A 21,283-nucleotide genomic window follows, 5' to 3' on the forward strand; every position below is an offset into this window, starting at 1 on the left:
TTCTGAGTCTGACATGCTCACTATTATTGCCAAGAGTACAGCACAGAACTATGAAAAAGACAGATGATGAGAGATTTTAAATAATCGAAAAAAAGGGCCAAAGTCCCCGATTTCCATAAAAGTAATTTTACATGAAGGTAGAATGGTGGTTTGCTTTCACAAAACCTCATTCTGCAGTGTATTTAATTTGCTTCAAGTTCAGTATCTACTGAAGTCTCTGTACACTTACTTTGATGAAATTATTAGAAATCTGTGGCAGGATTTTACCTGATCATAACTATTCTGACTCAAATGTAGTTTGCATGTATCCAAGTGTATCCTTGCACTGTGAAAAATCAGGTTCACAAGCACTCAGGAAAAATTTCTGCCCTGTCCTATATTCCTGGAATTAACTGAGAATTTATCAGGAAAGAGGGTGATAACAGGATAGACTTGCGTATGGTTAGCTAAAGAACTTGCATTGACATGTTTATACTGACGAATAATTAACTTTATAAACCAAAGAGTCTTTAAACCTGATAGTAAATTTGGTGAATAACAATATCAGAATCCCGGAAGGGGGAGGAAAAAGGAACAATAAAGAAAACGTAACAGGGAAATATTGATAATATAAATAGCAAAAAATAAAGGACAGCAGGAAATAAAAGGCACTAACAGTACATGGGGCTTCTTATTGCTTGCAAAATGGTAGAAGAAATACCAAGACTAATGAAGAGTTTAGTTTGATTCTTTACCACCTGGTTTCATTTATTTTTTTACTGGAGTTCATTGTACTTCATATATCACACACAGTTGGAGTGGAACAGTAAGTATATAATTTTCTGCTGCATAAGTACATTATTCACTATAAGTTGAAAACTTTCAGCTTGCTTTAACTTTCTGTACAGCCAGACAAAGTGATCAGCAGTTCAGTCATCCAGCAGTATGGTGGGTTCCTTCAGAATTATGTTTTAGATTTGGTTGCCTGGTGTCTGTAAACTGCTTTTACGGGGTGGGGTGATACAGGCATTGGTCTCTTTCCTCAGATGCGTAGTCAAATATACAATGTTTTACAGTTATGAGTAAGACAGATTGCCCTGAATTTTTGTTGTGATCCTTACTGTATTTTTTTAGGGTATAGCAGGCAACATCAGAAAGCTCTAGCTAAAAATGAAATTAAATTTGAGAGACAGATGCAGTGTTTGTACATGTATGTGTGTACATATACACATACTTATGCGTATATAATGAAGAATGCACACTAAAGTATTGTTAATAACTCTACACACAACTCTCTTCTGCTTAGGTATAGTCATAGAATAATAGAATCATAGAATGGTTTGGCTTGGAAGGGACCTTAAAGGTCATCTAGTTCCAACCCCCCTGCCACAGGCAGGGACACCTTTCCTCTAGACCAGGTTACTCAAAGCCCCATCCAACCTGGCCTTAAACACTGCCAGGGAGGGGGCATCCACAACCTTTCTGGGCAACCTGTTCCAGTGTCTCACCACCCTCACAGTAAAGAATTTCTTCCTAGTGGTTATATTTTTCAAATTTGCTCACTGTCCTGTTAATATGGAAGCCAACAGTGAAACCATTGGCCAGATTTAGACCAACTGAAAAATCTTTTAAGGCCCCACTAAGGACCTTGTTGTCTTGCTTGCAAAGAAACTAGATGAATGTAAAACTTGGAATATTGCATATGGAATTCACAGTAGGTCCCTGAAGGGCGAGATAAAAAAAATGAGGTTAGGGTTCCTGGAACACTTGATTTCATAACAAAACTTCAAAGGGAGGTCTGGGTCCAGACGATACATTGAAAAATGATGGGTAACGAAGGTGGCATTTCAGGGTTAAAGTCTGAAAAAATGGAGCAATGTTTTCTTGAAGCCACATCTAATGTAATTTCCTGCTGACAACAGTACAGTTTGCAGTTTGGGAGAATTCACATACCCTACCACGCATAAGTGCTCATGGTTTTTAAAGTGTCCTTTTTCGTTTTCCAATGGCGATGAAAGATAGCAAGCAGATGATAGAAGCAGGTGGACACTGTCAACAGTAAGTTCTGAAAAACAGCTATCAAGCTGTGTGGGTTGAAGAAAGAAAGACAGAAGATGATTGGTGAAAATAAGGAAGATGAAAGGGATAGTTAAATGGAAGAAAAGGTGAGAAAAAGGGGTAAACACAGGAGAATAAGTAGGACATGAAATGCTGAACGCCAGAGTCACCAACAACAATTTATGTCCTCTCCATTGGCCAGTCCTTCCAATTTCTAGTCCCATGTTTTGGGTCTTTCACATCAAAATTTTTTTTTTGGTGTGAATTATTAAAATGCAGAAATTAATCTCACCCCACTGTCATCACTGATAAGGTAGACTGCTATACCAGCACTTGTCACCTGTGTTTCCCCTCTAGTTATTGAAGTGAAATGGGCATTTTTAAGGCATGATTTATCTGACCTATTTTAGGCATTTGCATTAGCATAAGACAAATTGTGCAATGGAAGTTCTTACTTTTCTTCATTGCCTGGACCTTTCTCACATTACTACTTCATATACTAGCAGCTACAATAGATCAGATTACTTAGCTCTTTTGTACCCTTGCATTTAAACCGTCTGGTGGCTTGTAATAGTTGCCTGTGAGTAGCTGAGAGTTTTGGCTCACTGTCAGCATTCTTAAAATTGGTAGAGCCCCAAGTTATTTTTTGTTCTTCCATTTTCTGAGCAAAATGAAAAGCTAAAAATAAAGATATGTTTCAGGTACACCAAAATGTTTTACACATTCTAAAGCAAATCTTTTAGTTTTAGCTTTTATCAACTCTCAAAAATATTTTTATGTCACCTCTAAAATATATAAAAATCAAAACTTTTTAAAATTGAAGAGTCATTCCACTGCCTTTTGAAATGTTACCTTTGTTCTTTGCAACTGTTTGGCAAATTTGACCTAGTTTTGGCTGAGCTTAAAAAAGATTTTTGGCTAGTAAGAGAGCTGAAAAAAGATGTTTGACCAGCTCTAATGGCCAGATTAATTGTGCTTTTTTTTTCCCAGCTTGATCCTTTTTTGAAAAACTCTCAGTTGTATGTCTGTGAAATGATTGCTTGCCCTTATTACGAGTTGGGCCCAAGTACTGTACACCAATTTGCCTGTGCAATAGCTGGCAGCCAGGCAGTCAGCAGCAGAATGTGTCTGTCTTCTATACAAAGTCCAGAGGCCTGCTAGGCAGGTTGCTAATTGCACATTGGCAGCTGTGGTGGAGGACAGGAGAACTGTGAATAGGACTGGGGTGTTCAGTATTTGGAAGAAGCTGTAAAATTCAGTGGACTAATTTGATGTAGCAATGAACCTCTCCACCCAACTGTCTTCTATACATTGAAGTATGATTTGAATTGTTGCTGGGATATGTAACACCTGTAGCTGATGCTAAGAAAAAGAGACAGCCTATAGATCCTTCCTTTAGATGAGACAAAATGCTGTGTTAGCAGGAGCACAAGTAGCGGGGAAATGGGAGTGGGCTGGGGAAAAGGGCGGAGCCGTGGGACGGCAGCAGCAATCCCCACATATGGTCCGAGTACACAGCAAGGAGAAAACACATTCAATGTCAAACCAGGCAGAAAGAGGCCCTAGTGAAGAACCATATGACGTAGTTTAGACGAAGATAAATACATATAAATGAGATGTCCCCACTAACAACTGCCTGCTCTGAAAAACCAAACATCTCTTTATTTCCCACATGCTAATGTGCTGATGTGGGGTATTTCTTTTCATTTTTTCTAATCCTTACATGCTTTGAGGAATTACCTCTATTTCTACTTGTATCTTTGCAAACAGGACGAAGAAATCATATTTTTGCCTAGAACTGTACCTGCCAGGTAAGTACCACAATGACCCATTCTTTTTTGTTAAGACGGGCTTTCTCGGTGTTGCTGGCACTCAAATGTTATTAGCATAATGTTTTTTTAGTGAACTCTGTCAGCAGAGCACTGTATGGCTAATCAAGCACTCATTGGGGATAAATGGTAAACTTAATATTCTTATCAGGCTACTGGAGCTTAGAAGTTACTGACCCTTGTTCCACTTATATCAAAGCCACTTACAATGCTACTAGCTTGTAGCAAATTCATTTTCTGTTCATGTCTGATTGCCTATGATGGTGCCTAGAAACAGAAGTCAGAAAATGGGAAATGGGAAGGAACAACGGCCCCTGTTGCCTGAGGCCTTAATGCGATTGCAAGATATTGATCATACTGGATACTTCAACCTAATCCTCACAGTTTCATAGGCTTTGAAAAAAATGTTTCTCATAAGCACATTTTCAATAATGTTTGAACCTTAGCGATTCAAAAACGCTATTCTTTAAGAGGATCTATTTAATGTAGGTAGCAACTGCAAATTAAACTGGGGATTTTATTAATTTTCTCTAGTATTTAATCTTGTTTGCTGTCTCTGTGAAATCTGGAGAGTCTAGGTCAAGGTGATGCCGTGGGTCAAACCCAGGAGTTACTTCCCTCTAGCACTCTGCCTTTTCCCTAGGAAAGATCAGGCCTGATTGCAGGGCCAGTGGTGTTTGCCCAAGCACTGAAACTCCTCCTGTGGTGCCTGCTGTGTCCTGCCACATTTTCCCATTTCTGCCACAGTTTTCCATTCCTGCCATTTCTGCTGGACCTCTGGGCTCATGGGCCCAGCAGCATGGCAGAAGAGCTCCTTCAGCTACTCTATATCAGTGTCAATGGCAGCATCGCTTCACATTTATTGATCTATGTGTTGGGCAGTAGGTTTGGCATGAGATTCAGTTTTCCACTGAGAAGAGAAACCACAGCCAAAGGCAAAGCAAATAATTTTTTTTTAATACTATAAGGAAGGATACTAAAGGAAGGAACTGTACAGGCTGATGCATACACAGAGATCCTTAAAAGCAATCCCTTGGGACAGCCATTAGAAGTAGTATGGAAACGAGAAGAACAAATGTCTCACTTATTCTGTAATTTTATTTTTGTATTTCTTGGGACAAAAGGAACCATAGTTTTCTGCTGTTCTGAGATTTTAAGCCAACTGCATGTCATTCAGAATTCTTCTGTGATAGGTCCAGAAGGTCTACTGCCTTCCCGGTCTGGATCTGTGTGTGTGCATGTGTGCACGTGAGTCCCTGTTCATTTTTGGTCATGCATGTGTGGGCACATGTGTGTGTGCCTGCATACACGTCCATGTGCACCTATGACTATGTGTGTCTGCATGTGTGTGCATATATCTGTGTTTCTTTTCCAAAACCTGGGCTCTGTCCCTGCAGCTACTTGTTCTGGATAACAGCAGCTTACATTGAAATACTGATAGTCTCTACTAATGTCTTGTCGTCTACCCTCCACAATATGATTTAGCTGTGTTTCAAAGTAATTCTTTAAGGTTTTCTATGCTTCAGTGAGATTTAAACCTATACATTTTGCAGAGAAAACAGTTCTAGCAGTAAATAGTTTCAAAATGTACCATGAAGCTGATTTTTTCATGAGACATTTCTGTCATCAGTTAATTGGTCACCAGATGACTTAAGGTAGTTAACATACTTCTTAAAGGCTAGAGGACACTACACACATTTCTCCTGCAGGCTTTGAATGTTTCTGCTTTACCGTAAGCAAATCTAACATTAAAAGACTGGCAAATTTTTAAATATTGATTGTGCTGCTGGTGAATATGTTTGACTCTTCTAAAGTCATTCCTTTGAAAGATGGAAGAAGCATGGGTGTTATTGTCCTGCTAGCTTTTATCCAGCATTATTGGCTCCCCCTACTTACTCAGTAATCAAATAAATATCGTAGTGCAGTGTAGGTAAACCTACTTTAAGAGAAGCCTTAGAGGTTTCTGAGATTAAATAAGAATTAAAAGATAAGTCTTGGATAGAAGATGATCTAGTTGTCATGTTTTTTCTCAGAGTGGCTACTTCATCCAATATTTGTATCACTTTAGGTAAGTGAAACAATTTCTATATAGCGTTAAATGAATATTTTAGGCTCTCAATGAATACTTAAATTTTAATGTGATTTAACAAAGCCACAATAAATGTATTCTATTTCTTTAGAACAACCTTTTTGAGTGACTTTGACCAGACAAACCAGCAAATCTGTTCCAAAATACACTGCGTAACAAGTGTTGCTACATGAACAAGTCATTGTAGGATAAGCAAGTTATAGATTCAGCTGCTTTGAAATAACTGTGTGCATGCTACTATCCAAAGCAAATAAGTAAGATAACTTACTCCTCACATTTGCTGTAGGGTAAACATTTGCAAACTTAAAACTTGAAAAATTTCAATGGAGTAGCTAACATACCATGAATCTCTAGTCTAGCTTACTGCACAGTAACTAATATCTGTAACTTTATGCTGAGCCTGACACCTTAAATACCACTCAGGAGTCAATGAAGGTGATAAACTTCTCACTTCTCAGAAAATTTCATTTTTTATTTTAACACCAATTGGTTTTCCAAATACTGAAGTCAGTGTAAAATGGTATGTTTTGATACAAGGAATAAATCAATCCTCTCCTCTCCTCTCCCCTCCCCTCTCCTCCCCTCCCCTCCCTTCTCCTCTCCTCTCCTCTCCTCTCCTCTCCTCTCCTCTCCTCTCCTCTCCTCTCCTCTCCTCTCCTCCCCCTTTTTGTCTTTGAGTCTGCACAGCTGAAATGCATAAGAAAAATATATTCATAGTATAGGTTCAAAAATCATTGTCTCAGAAAGTTGAAAAGTGTTTAGAATAGGTAAGGTGTTGTTTAGCTATTCTCTTTCATCAGCATTAATCTTTTAGAAGCCGTAATATTTCTCACAGAAACAATTTTTCCTCTTATTGATTATGTGACATTTGGGGAACAAAGATAATAATTTCTTATAATTGTATCATGCCTTCCACCCAAATGATTCCTTAGCTTTTCACCAGTTATATACTGCATGGTGGTACAAACATCTACAAAAATAGATGCCTAAGGTAAAGGACAGAAATAAACTCGGAGATTTATACTTCCTTTACAAAAGCCTACAGCTTTATATGTGTTGTCTAAGCATCTGTTGCTCTTGTTGACTGGGATGGGGAACAGCTGCCATCCTTGGGAAAGGAGTGGAGTTTTACGTACATGTAAAAAAATTGCTCTTCTGCCCTGACTGAAATCCTGTGGCTACTTAAAAGAGTGACAAAAGGACTCATCACTTATATTGAAAAAATACCTCTTAGTATGCTGGATTTTGTAGCACGTTTGCCTAGAAGTGGGTGTTGGCTGTCGGCTCCCCTTGCAGGAGGGGAGCTGGTCTGTGCCTCTGAAGGGGAATTCCTCCCCAGAGCATGGTACCAGCAGGACCAGCCTCCACCCTCTCTACACGCTTTGGCAGGCGACACTATTCCCCCTCCACATCCTGGGCTGCAAGTCCCCCCAGGCATCAACAATACCTGCAGCTATGTTGCAATTTCTTATCTTCAAAGCACTGGAACATCCTAAATTTATTTCCAGATGCAAACCCTTTTGCTTAGTCACACCTTCCCAAGCATGTTTGCCGGAGGTTTCTTGTTCCCTTTTATGGTGGCTGAAGCATTCAGAACTTAGCTAGAAGTGACTATCTTTCATCTTTAAAGCATTAATGATAAGCCTGTTTCCAAATCTTTCTTACCTTTCTTCCTAGAAGTGTGTTGCATTACATTTTTTACCCATTCTTTCCTTACCAGATGGAATTAAAAAACAATAAAAATATTTCTTGATATTTCAAATGTATATATAAAATGTAAAGCAACAGGGTTTAGTTTATAATTTTTGGTATATCAGCTTTTCTATAAAGACTGCATATGATGATTTAACAATACAGTTGGCAGATTTGGTAACTAGCTGCTTTGGCTAAGGAGACCTTCTTCATTTTCAAGGACTTCCATTTGTTTCTCATTAGCACATATCACTGCTGTACAAATATTTAGGGGAAGATATCCTGCAATTCTCATGCAAGGAGAAATTTGTTATTTCATCATAAGTATGTGAAAACAAGACAACAAAGCCTCCTGAACAGATAAGTTAAGTCTTCCCCTGTTATCCTCTAACAAGTAGTTTTCTCTTCAGAAAAACTATGTTGTTTTACAGGTTGTATACAGAGAAATAGCTTTCAAAATGGTTGTAATCCTCCATTGTCAATAATATAACTGAAGGTGCCAGCTTGCTTTCAGGAGCTTATTTTAGAAAGACATCCATTTCTGCTATTTTCCTTAGATCACTGGGAGATAGCCTTTATGATACTCTCCTGGAGAAGAGGTTATGCAGCTGCTTCTGCTCGTTGGTGAACTCCTAGTTATAAAAAATGATGGCAAAAATTATTATTTCAATAAGGATCACACTTCAGGAAGATAACAGAATTTGGGCCGAAATAGTTTCAAGTGAGGTAATGTGGCCACAGAAAGCAGAGGGAATTTGTTATTTGGTCATATGGATGCTCATACATGCACATTTGTGCATAGTGGAACGGGAAGGTTAAAGCAGGTGTATAACAAGAGAATAAAAGTCAAGATTTGGGAATGTACATTTGTTCACGTCCTCCATGGGAAAAAATGGATTTTTTTGTTGTTTTTAATAGGACCCCTTTAAGATATTTAGCATTTTATATTTTTAATAAATGAATAATAACACAAGCATTGCAAGCTCACTATGCAATTTGACCTACACTAAATCTTTGGTGTAGAGCATGTGACAATTTTGTTTTAGCGACCAGATTTTAATGAACCTGTAAATCCTCAAAAAATCAATTCTTCATTCAAAATGAGTGGAAATTTGGTAGAAGAGTGGTTGTGTGTCTCATGTATGATAAAGGGATCGAATTCCAGCTTTAACTTACATACAAAGCTTCAGCTGGCACTTCCACAATGTGTGCCCTGAATTCTGTTTGATGTGTATATCATTGTCCTTCAAATACCACAAGCTAAGAAAAACACTGTTAACCGCCAGTTTTTGAAATTGTTTAATGCCTGCTGACTGATTAAAGGAAGCTTGTCTATATGCTGCTATCATTTATGCTATTTAAAACTTAGCTCATTTTTCACTCCCTGTTTTCAATGCTATTATCCACCCACTCTGTTTGACTGGGAAAGGATGAACATCAGAAATTCCTTTCATGGCAGATGGGTGGGGTTTTTTTCCAAATATTGCTGTGAATATCGAAAAGATCTGGCAGCATTGGATTTGGATTTTATTCGTGTTCTTAAGGATGATGGATATGGGTCATTTAATGTATTCACTATATGTGAATTCTTGCTGTTGTTTGTCAGACTTTATGTTCTCTAAAAGGAAAATTTAAATAGCAACAAAGCATTTAAACAGAAAGCGAAGAATTATAAAGAACTGAGTTGTAATCAAAAGGAATAGTAGGCAGAATTTAAGGCCACCATGACTGCAACTGAATTTTTGCTCTGTGTCTCACCAAAAAGACAAAGCCTCCACCAGCATAATGTGTGCCCCAAACACCAGTCTGATGATTTTTTTTTAAGGCGTGAGTTAATGAAAATAATTCCGCCTTCTGAATCTCCACGGTAGGGCTGGTCTAAGCTGGGAAGCTTTGGTATGAGGTGGAAAATATTCTTTTATATATGTGGTTGTGGTCTTTAAGGGTGAACCTCAGCAGACCAAGGGAGTTGTTCATGTTAGGTTTTATCAGCTGGCAGTTCTTGTTAAGATACTGAATGCTCTAGCTTTTCAAGTAACCAAAGAGAAAATATTGTTACATATATCTGTTAGGGGTAAAGGGCAAGAGGGTCAATTCTTTCACAGCTCTTTAATAATGCTGAGATCATATTCTGGAATATTTTAGTGAGCTCAAGTAACTGAATTCCTTAAGATTCAAGATTCACATCTGGTATTTTGCTGGTATTTTTAGAGAAGAAAGAATTTAGCCCAGCATGTACTTACAACTCCAATGTCTCGTAGCATCCATCACAGACAATGAAGTTGTACATACTTCCTCTTACCAGAGATTTTTTTTGTTTCCTGAAGTCACCATTGATAATATGTCAACCATACACCCCAGATATTTGCCTTTTAGAATAAATATGTCTTTTCTGTCTCAATGACATAAAGAGTACTTGCAGAAAGCTACAGATCAAAACAAATTATGAAGATCATTATGAAACAACAGTGGGCCTGCAAAGACCCATTGCTGTATGAAATATATTACAACCTCCACAACAGCCCTTTACTGAAGGAAGTTCATTTTAATCTTACCTTCTGTGAACTTTTCATGTACTGAAACAGATGAACTTCTGAAGGAAAAGGCGTGAGACAAGGTTAACCAGAGAGGGAGTGAAAGTGGTCCATGAATGGGTCTGTATGTTAGAAGGTTAGTCAGAATACAGAAAATGTTAAAAAGCTGTCTAAAGTCCAAAGAAATGTTTCTTTTGCTCTGTGCAACTGATGAAAACCACACTAAAGCCACAAACTTGATATGCAGCAACAGTAGAATGCACCTCTAAACATATGAAAGGCACTGGGCTGAAACTGGACAAAGCCTTTCACGAGTCTCACCTTTCAGTTTATTCTCAAGGGGACTGCTGTTTCAGAAACTGAAAGATACTTTTCCATATTAAAAAGGTCTTTTTTAACTAGTGCCTTAGTTTATTGTTGACTCATTCAAGTGGCACCCAATAGAGCAACTGAATTTTATTTGGAAACCTTCTTAGGGCTTAACAATTTTGGCAGTATAACTTTCCTCTGGCTTTGGGAGATTTTTCTACAGCTTTTTACCATGTAAATGTGCCCACTGAGTGATTCAGTTAGAAATTTCCATGAGAATACACCCTGACAGCAAGAGCCATAGTTATGCCCCAGCATACACTTTCACACAGGATGGGCTGAAAAGCTTTCTGGGAATCACTAAACATGCAAACTGATTACTTAAATCTTTTCCTTTCTGTATTAAATTTTCAAGGTGAGCATATGTTTCTAAGTATACCTAGCTGTTTTAGCCACTGGTGGTTTGAAGCCATTTTCCCACTGATATTATCTTCATTGATACACACTTAGAGCTTTTCCCACAATGAACTTTCATGACATTTTCTCTACTGCTCATGCTTGTTGAACTTTGTTCTTAAACAGTAGGAAGTATGGGGTTTATTCCCTCCAAGATACCACCCTTTCTATTATTTCTGTGTAGGTCTGAAAAGTTTCTTTTATGCTGTCTGGTATTTTAATAAAGACCTGTTTCTTCTAGTTGATTAATTTTGCTATGCTTTCAAGATGCTAAATGCTACTTAGATCCTATATAGTTTGACAGTACATATATTTTTAAAGGTGGTTGCTGTTTCACTTACTTCTCAGCATCTGGTATCCTAGTTTTATCTTCCTGCATAGAACTACTTATATAAGTAAAGTTTTCACAGATGGGAATTTTGGACACTGACTCCTTTGGGAACTGGCAGCTGTGGTTATAATTGTGTGAGGAGGTACGGCGAGCTGGAGGAACTGACAGAATAAACTGGCAGAGCACTGCTGAATACAGGGGACAAAAGTGAACATTTTAGTTGAGGTCAGAATGGATTGTCTGGAAAGAGGTAGAGAAATTTGTTTTGAAACCAACCGATTAAGAAAAGGAGAAACAGTTTTGTTAAGAGTACTTTGGTTAGTAAATTTGAGATTTGGGCTAGCAGAAGTTCTTATGGGGGAGACCGACAGCTTTATTTGGCATTTCATAATTAGGAGGAAACGAGTGATATTGACTGGGCAGCAATTTATTGGCTATGGTATATAAACTTACAGAGAAACAAGGTTTTTTTTGGTTTTGCATGGGGATGGTACGCCAACAGAAAAGAATCAGCATAAACTTGAGAGCTTGATATTACAGGTAGTCTTCAGGTGAATCTAAATAAGGCAAGCAAATACAACTATTTTGCTGACTGCAGATTGGTTCATTTTCCTATTTGTTCTTCTGGAAAGCTGTACTTTGTCTGCCACATCTGATGGTTCTCTTGCTGTTTTATTTCCTGCCAGCACTACTTAGCTGAATCTTTATCAAGGTCTGTATTGTACGTAACTTGACTACTTATGTAATTCTATGCGTGTATATATCCTTAAAAGTACATCAAAAGCCGCTGCCTAACTCACTTGAGGCTGACAGGTTAATGGTAACAGTCTATAATGTCTAGAATGCCAAAGGACACTCTGCAATATGAGAAGGAGGGGACCTGCTACAGTATATTGCTTCCAATATCATTCAGGCGCAACCCAAAGGTGTCTGGCTGTTCTCAGAAGATCAGCATTTAGATATGTTTGGTTTAAGTGTTTCTCTTCTCAGCCTTTTTGGCACATCATTCATGTAGATCTTAAAATGTTTTCAGCCATGCGTGAATATTCTCTTTGTTACTGTTGCTGAAATCACTGCAGCAATGTTCAACAAGGTAATGCTTTCCTGAAAGTGACTTGAAGTATTTTGATTTAACCTTGTATCACTCACAGTTTAAATCCTATATGCATGAAGTTCAAATTTTAACTCCAAGGTCTGAGTATATTCAGTCTGAATGCTTCTTCAGTCCTTTACAGAAGTGAAAATAGTGTTTGGATCCGAGTAAACAAATTAAACTTCATCTGCAGTTCAGATGTGTTTGGATCCCTTTTTTTTTTTTACTTAATGTCCACTTACCACACTGACTTCCAATTCCTGTTTGCTACCTAACTTGTCTTTGATAAATTGTTTCCACAGAAAGATATAATTAGTAGATGAACAACACATTTATACTGATCAAGGTGTCTGTTGAAATGTGTTGTCATGGTGACAGCAAGGCCAAAGAATTTTGTGAGACAAGATTAGATATTTCACAGAGTTTTTGAGAGTGGCAACAGATACATCCCATAACATAGTATATTTGCTTTGCTTTATTATTTTTTTTTATGAGGGGAAAAAAACCCTGTGCTTCCAGGCATAAACCATAGAACATAGAGTGCAGGAAGCTTTGTCTAAGGCAAATCATTCTGTTGCTGAGGTCTTAGCCTCAGGAACTGACCAATGTTAGCGAGGGGTTCCCTGGGACCCAGTCCAAGAGGGACCACTGATATGTCAGTTAATTTGTTATTTTGAATATTAGTTGTACAGCTAAGGAGAAAGACCCTCATTTATGTTTTCTTCCAATACTAAAACAATAAGAAAATATGTGATACTTTCTTCTGGAGAACTACTTTGCAATAGTTGCTGCCAAAGCACACAACTAATAAATAAGCAAAGGAAGCAAAATGTCCTGCTAAAGAAAAGCTATTCTACGAAATGTCGTCAAAATGATATTTCAGCAATGATGAATTCTGTAGTAATAAGTCCAAAGACATAAATTGTGCTTTCAACATCTACATATTATTTGGAAATTCTCATTTCCGTTGTGGGTTTAGTATTCTGACTGCTGTCACTTCCATTTAATTGTTGTTTTGTAAAAAAAAAAAGTCTTTAAAATGGGCTTTACTGCTACCTAAGCCACTAAGAAAAGTATCAGCTAACTTGTGAAACATTCTTGTTTAATGAGTATATTGACAATGAACCATTTTTTGCTTTTTTTTAATAACAGAAACTAGATTTCTGTGCATTGACTCCAGTAGGATGTTTACAGTATTGCAATGACATGATAGATTAAAAAGAAATTAAAGAAACCATAAATGGAAAAGAATTTTACCAGTTGGGTTTTGAGGTTTGGTGCTCCTGCCCTTCATGGATATTCCAATCATTCAGTTTGCAGCATTTTCTTGTTTAATACTGTTGATAGGTGGTTAATCAGTTTTCCTTCCTCCCCTCTACATTGTCTTCCAGTGAACATTTGGCTTCAAACCAAGCATGATCTCCAGTAGTAAATAAACCAATTCTGTGTAATTGCCCAAGGGTGCCCTGTTTTTTCCCGTCTTTCTCTTCTGTCTAAGGTACCCTGAAGAAAAAAATTTAGTCCCTTCTCTCATTGATGCATGTGGCAGCACATCCCTGCCCCCATGTTCTCCTGTCCAGGAAAAGAAGCCTGGTTTGATGCCCTTCTTCAAAGCACCAATCTGTTTTGTAGAAACTGATATTTCTGATTTTCTGTTGCCCCAAGCAGAGGTATTTTGCATAATGACAATTTACTTTGGGCAGATCTTATATTAGAAGAGCAAATTCAAAATATCTTTTTCCTAATTTCTAGGGGATGGTATTTTTTTAATTTCACAGGTAAAATTTAAAAGCAATAATGTTGCACAATGTAAGAGAGAATTTTGGTAATTAAAATTAAATTCATAGTTACTCAACTATTTGTGAAAATGTATAGAACCTTGGTAAATGCATAAAATAGACCTACTAGGTTAGTAAGTCATAAGAGTAAGTGTAATTCTTAGCTATGTATTTTAGTGTACTGTTATAGTTATTCTCTATGAAAAATAAAATACCACAATTAAATAAACCTCTGATGAGAGTATTTTGTAAAACCTTGGCATGCTAAAGAGTATTATGTTTGTTTTTTTATTTTACAGTTTGAACACTCTTTCCTGAGTATAGTGGATCTGTCATGGGAAACTCATCATACAGGAAAGTGGAAGAGGAAGAAGGCACAGGTAGCTTGATGTGTATGTGAAAGGAATTGGTTGCAGCTAAGGATCACATTCACAAAAGAGCATAAAGAGAGGGGAAGAAAGCAAAGAGAACATTTGGAAGAGAACAAAGTTATATTCAGATTCCTCAGACCATATCCTTCTCTGAGGAAGTAGCAGGTGGACCTGCCTTTTCCAACCTTCATGTCATTTCTACTTCAGTAGTATCTGGAGACCTTCAGATTAAATTGCAGCCTCATTCTGCTAGCTCCAGATGAGCTGCTGAACAACTTTCCCTTGTAAATCCTGACCCTGCAAAGCAAAGTGTTTACCCAGGCTTCTTGGAGTCACAAACCCTAGTGATTTTAATCCAGTTGCTAGCTGCTAGCTGCTAGAGAAACAGGTCTCAGGCATTGTATGCAGGATCTAAAAGGCGAAGAGAAAGGGCTGGTAAAGAAGAACAGCAAAAGAGAGGTAAAATAACTTGCATACATCATGCAGGCTAAATAGCTTAATTGCTATTTAAAAATAATAGCACAAGTAAATGTAAAAGTAATGCCAACTCATACAGACATACCTGAACTATTTTCAAGCTAGCTATCTTGAACAGTGATAACTTTGCCTCTGTTTCCCTCATATTCCTTTAAAATAAGAACAAGGCAACTCTTCTTGGCTTTTCATAATATGAAGTCTAGTACAATCCGATGGTTATTATATGATTTAAATAATATTTTTTTGTCTGGGACAGAAATTACAAGAGATCATCATATCTTTGAGTATAACTTTTATCTGACCTCAAGCAGCATTCAGCAAAAACAGCAGAATCTGTAAAGACAGGTTCCACACCAGAAAAAGAGTAAACAAACAGAACAGTACCAGAGCACAGTGGTTCATATAGCCATGGCATCTTATAATATTTCCATCAAAACTAAAAGCGCTAAAAGGGAAAAAAGCCAAGGAAAGACAATTCTTCTGAAATATAATAGGAGCAATGAGAAAACAGGCAGACAAAATGAAGCATTCTTGAAATTCTACAACATACGTATATACAGAGGGCAGAAGAGATGTGACACACAAGCTTTTAAGAAACAGACAAGGAATTACAGATGTGCAGTGTTTTGCCCTGAACAAATTAATTTGTCAGGAGCTTGAAGAGTTCTCGGGTTTGGTGGTTGGTTTTTTTTTTTTTGAAAGAAGCTTGTTTTCACAGAATACACTATGTGTGCATAACAAGTCATCTAAATCAATGTTGTACATTGTCTTTAGGCAATTACTTTCTCCACTATTTGTCAAACATAAGAAGTAAATTCCAAGCACTTTTGAGCTGTTATTTTGTTGTAATTATCCTTCTCTTTTAAAAAAATACTGTGATTTATGATGCAAAATGAGTGCTTCAGGGTTACTTTCTGGCATTCATTATGTCAAAGAGAGAAACAATTAAAACCCAGTACATAAGGGACTTGTAGATGCAAGAGTGTGCAGTGCAGCCTGAAATTAATTTGAACACCAAAGATTTATAAACACACTTTGTGTACTCGATGGTAGCATTAGATCTATTGATTGCCATCTGAGTGCAATGTACACCTATACTAAAACTTAATTTTAACCTTTGCCAACATTGTGAGAACAGTCTTGTAACAGAGTGTATGTGTGTGTGAGAGAGAAAGTGTCTGTGTGTGCATGTACATGTGTGTGTGCCCTGCACTCTGCCAGGGAGCAGGGTGTCAAATCCATAGGATACACCAAGGTTAATAGTGCATTACAAAGTGTGGCTCAGGGGGAGCAACATCAATATCATTGTCTAAAGATGTGAAAAAATGCACAGCAATAAGAGATAGCATAAAAGTAGTAATTGAATCTGTTCTTAGGACTGTGTTTTCTGAGTTTCTTTGTTTAGAAGGAACTAGCTGTGTGATTTCCATTAGTATCCCTCAAGACATTTTACAGCTTCTGGATTACAGCTACTGTAAATCCCATTGGAAATACTGTAACCATACCTGTCTTCAACATCCTATACTATCATATCCATACCGGTTTGCTTTTACCACTTGATCCACCTTCCTTGTCATTCCTGGTACATGACACCACTGTCCAGGTGCAGTTTTACAAAAATAAGGTAGGCCATAGACTTCCTTTCATTGCCTTTACTTGAATGTTAGAATATTCTCCAATTTGGAGCTTAAGGGCATGAAATTAGCAGTATGACAGCAATTTTCATTAAAAAAAATGCTTTATTTCAGAAAGTGAAAAACCAAACTTCTTTGTACAAAGGTAAGAACAATGAATTAATACTTTGGAAACTTTCTGAAGTACCTGACAGATTATGAATGTGGGGGTATATTCACAAAGATTAGTTTTAATCATTAAGAGGACAAACTCTCTAATTTTCAAAAGACCTTCAAGGGACAGGTCAGAATAAATAAAAGCAAACCCTATTTTAACTCAAAGGAGGGTGTTCTCTCTCTCTTGCACTCTCACTCTCTTTTGCTTGCCATTAAATACAGAGGTATCTTAGGGAGCTCTTGTCTTTTAAACTGTAATTAATTTGTTGAAGATGACCTTGCTTCAAGTGGTGGAGTAGGACTCAAGTGACTTCTGAATCTGAACCTTGCAACCTGAATTATTCTATTATTCTATTTAGATTTAACTTCACTGAGAGTATGGATTGTGATGTTCTTATTGATTATACTCTCCCTTCTGTTAAGAAGTACATTTTTGCATTATACCTTAACCTTATATACTTACGCAATTTAGGAGAGAAAAATATTGTTTAAATATGCCAGTCAGAAATAACACAATAGTTTTCCTCTGGCAAGTATATTGAAGATATTTTGGATAAGTTGGAGAGCAGTCAAAAGAAACTACATGTGCATTTCAAACATCATCATGATTCCCTTCTCCATACCAGGCATCACTAAAATAATTGTGCACACTTCTGTATGTCTTATCATTATTTTTTAATTGGTACATTTGGTAGCCTGCGCATTTCTGTATACTTAAATCCATTGCTAATCGGTATATATTCACTGATTATACAAGCTGCTTTTCATAAGCTCCAGGACACCTTTGAGAGCTGATGATCTGGTAGTCCCTGAATGTTTTGGTTCCTTTTCATGTCAGTTGTCCCACCATAGCTTGTTGGATCAGAGTGCTGCTTAAAGCACTGAGGGCAGGCAAAATAACTCACACCTTCCCATTTAATATTTGTTTGACTGATTTCCTTAATCTGATCTTTGGTTACAGGATCCTTTGGTGCATGTAGATAGACTTGCACAGTAAAGACATTACTTATTTTATAACTCAGGTCTGTAATGTATTGGATTTTTTTCTGCATTATGTGACCAAGAGTTTGATGAGACTAGAGTGCCATTCATAAGGTAGCACAGGTTTTATTTCTGTTGTTGGAACTTGTCTCATACAATTTATGTGTTTGGAATTAATGTTTGTGCTAGAACTCAACCAGAAGGTATAAGGCAATATACCAGTAAAAGGCAGTAACTTTTGACATTGTATCAGTTCTAAAATGTTCTCTCTTCTTATGCTATTTAAGTATAAATGATCAGGCTCACTTCACAAATATTTTGTTGAGCACATTCTGTATGGGATTATCAGCCATACAGCTGGATGACAACAGATGGTTAGTGAGCCTTATTACCCTATTCTCTACTCTTCATTGAAGTTGTAATTTTAATTTTTTTTTTTTATTTAAAAAAATTATCCTCCACTATTTCAGTCCCTATGGAATGTGGCCAGGTGAGTGTGTTAGTTCTATTTTTGTTCATATTCCTCTCTTGCCCAGTGCCCTGCTTTGAGCAACAGTTAGTGGGTTTATAAATAAGTCCTTCATTCAAGAGACAATGTCTTGGTGTCTATTTTCTTTTCTGCACCACTTCATCCTGTGCCCATCTGTCTGCAACTCAGCCAACACTCCAGAAATCCTTTATTTTTCCATATTTTTTTTTGACTGAAGATAGATTTTGCTTTATGTTGCTCCACCTTGCTCTTTTCACAGCCTATTTCACTTAGACTTCAGCTTTAGGCTTTGTCTTTTTCCTGAGATCTTGCCTGTGCTGTGGATCATAAGCATCCATCTTGATGTGGACACTAGCTCCTGATTGAGAATGGCTTCCTACAGAGTCGAATCTCTTTATTTAATGTACGGTTGAAGAAAACATATTATAATTCTAACAAGTACTCTTCATTCCATTTTTTTTGGTAAGAAATGCATCTCTTCTTTCATGCACATAATTGAATTCTAAACTATACCATCTTACACCACTAAAAAATTTCAGAGGAAGATAGTCCCTGGAGTCCCCTCCTAATAAAAATTTCTTTCAACTAAAGACTTATTAATCAAAGCTCAGAGAGTATGAAACTGTGGAAGCCCCTAGCACTGACAGACAGAGGTTGGTTTTAATTATTTGGAAATAATTTTTTCATGGGTGGAGATAAAGATAATAATTCAAGTAGAAAATGAAAGTTGAAACTCAACCATGTTTATACAATAATGAAAGCTGAGCTTGGGTGCTATTTTCCAATCCAAGAATATATATACATACATGCCTGTCTATACAAATGAGATTTCTCTCCAAGTTTGTGTGTGCATGAATCCTATATGCACACCTTTCCCTCACTTTTCTTAGCAGACAAGCAGTTCCAGTTCAGGCTGGTAATGTTTTACTGCATATCACAAATGGGATCTGCAAAAAACCCATGAATGTGCCATTCACTGAAATAATATTTACTTTGTCAGTTTGAATAGCATCTTCACTTTTTTTTTTTTTATTTTTTTTAAATCATGTTGGAAGAGACCTCTGGGATCATCGAGTCCAACCGTTGCCCTGACACCGCCATGTCAACTAGATCATGGCACTAAGTGCCATGTCCAGTCTTTTCTTAAACATATCCAGAGATGGTGACTCCACCACCTCCCTGGGCAGCCCATTCCAATGTCTAATAACCCTTTCTGAAAAGAAATTCTTCCTAATGTCCAACCTGAACCTCCCCTGGCGAAGCTTGAGGCTATGTCCTCTTGTCCTATGGCTAGTTGCCTGGGAGAAGAGGCCGACTCGCACTCCACTACAACCTCCCTTCAGGTAGTTATAAACTGCAATAAGGTCACCTCTGAGCTTCCTCTTCTCCAGGCTAAACAATCCCAGCTCCCTCAGCCGTTCCTCGTAGGTCAGACCCTCCAGACCCTTCACCAGCTTGGTCGCCCTCCTCTGGACTCGCTCCAACACCTCAACATCTTTCTTGAAGTGCGGGGCACAGAACTGGACACAGTATTCAAGGTGTGGCCTCACCAGTGCCGAGTACAGAGGGACGATCACTTCCCTAGACCGGCTGGCTACACTATTCCTAATAGAGGCCAGGATGCCATTGGCCTTCTTGGCCACCTGGGCACACTGCTGGCTCATGTTTAGCCGGCTGTCGATCAGCACCCCCCAGGTCTCTTTCTGCTGGGCCGCTTTCTAACCACTCTTCCCCCAGCCTGTAAAGCTGCATGGGGTTGTTGTGGCCGAAGTGTAAGACCCGGCACTTGTTCTTGTTGAACCTCATGCCGTTGGTCTTGGCCCATCTATCTAACCTGTCCAGATCCCTCTGTAGGGCCTTCCTACCCTCCAGCAGATCGACACTGCCACCCAGCTTGGTGTCATCTGCAAATTTACTGAGGGTGCACTCAATCCCTACGTCTACGTCATCTGTAAAGATATTGAACAGCACCGGCCCCAGAACTGAGCTCTGGGGAACACCTCTAGTGACCAGCCACCAGTTGGACTTTGCCCCATTCACCACCACTCTCTGGGCTCTGCCATCCAGCCAGTTTTTAACCCATCAAAGAGTTCATCCATCCAAGTCCCGGGCAGCCAGTTTGTCTAGGAGGATGCTGTGGGAGACAGTGTCAAATACCTTACTGAAGTCTAGATAGACTACATCCACAGCCCTGCCCTCATCTACTAAGCGGGCCTCTTTGTCATAGAAGTCACTTGCTGCTTAAATCTTTCTACCAGCGTTTGACCTCCATTTTCTCTCCTCTCTCTGCTGATTATAAGTTATTATTTATGCTCTAAACACAGAAGGTTTTTTACCTTGGTCATTCATGTATCTTCTATATCGAGGTCTCGCACTTACCTGTCCTCTCATAAATTAAACTGGATTTCATATTTATCAGATAGTCAGAAATATAGCTACAGCACAACTGTGGCTTTTGGCAGACATTAAATGATCCATAATGAAAAAGACAAACTATTTACCCAAAAGACACTGTAAAATACATTTAAATTATAGGAAGTCTCTGTTTTTCTACCTTTACCTTTTGGATACCTTCCTATGAATTTGATATAGGTTTTCTTGTATCAAGAAAACATGGCACTTCTACAGAAGCAACTTTGTAGTAAAAATATACAATAGCCAGGTAATCCTCAAAATTTAGGATCAGGTCTATGTATTGGAAGTAAGTTTTCCTGCTGTTATTATTTCTGGAGTTGGAAGTACATCTCCAAAGAGCAGACATCAGCCTTAGCATTACATCAAAAAGTGTAGCTGTTGTACCAACCGGAATAGTCTAGATTGTCATGCAGCTATATGGCAGGAGGAAAAATGTAAAAAGAGAAGAGGTCAGGGAAGTTTTTTAAACTTCTCTTTGAGGATGAAGTGTATGGATATTTAGAAATCCTCAAAGAGAGGATGAAGTCTTCTTGAGAAAGACTGGGGGAGATGGCTGCTGCTGTGGGAGAGGATCAGAAGAAAGATCAGGTCTCCAGAGGAAAATCTGGGCA

General features: G+C 38.0%; 1 long non-coding RNA gene across 2 annotated transcripts in view; it reads left to right on the forward strand.

Moving 5' to 3' along the window:
- The window catches only part of LOC137660370 (uncharacterized), a 39,451-nt gene extending 23,617 nt beyond the window's left edge, over positions 1-15,834 (forward strand). The window contains exons 3-4 of one of the 2 annotated variants that reach the window (XR_011047674.1): positions 3,808-3,848; positions 14,448-15,834. This is a non-coding gene — a long non-coding RNA (uncharacterized lncRNA). The remainder of the gene's footprint in view (positions 1-3,807; positions 3,849-14,447) is intronic. The other variant, XR_011047675.1, reaches the window with a different exon arrangement.
- Positions 15,835-21,283: the final 5,449 nt, after the last annotated feature.

Source organism: Nyctibius grandis, chromosome 2 (genome assembly GCF_013368605.1).
Source record: "Nyctibius grandis isolate bNycGra1 chromosome 2, bNycGra1.pri, whole genome shotgun sequence".
NCBI classification, from domain to species: Eukaryota; Metazoa; Chordata; class Aves; order Nyctibiiformes; family Nyctibiidae; genus Nyctibius; species Nyctibius grandis.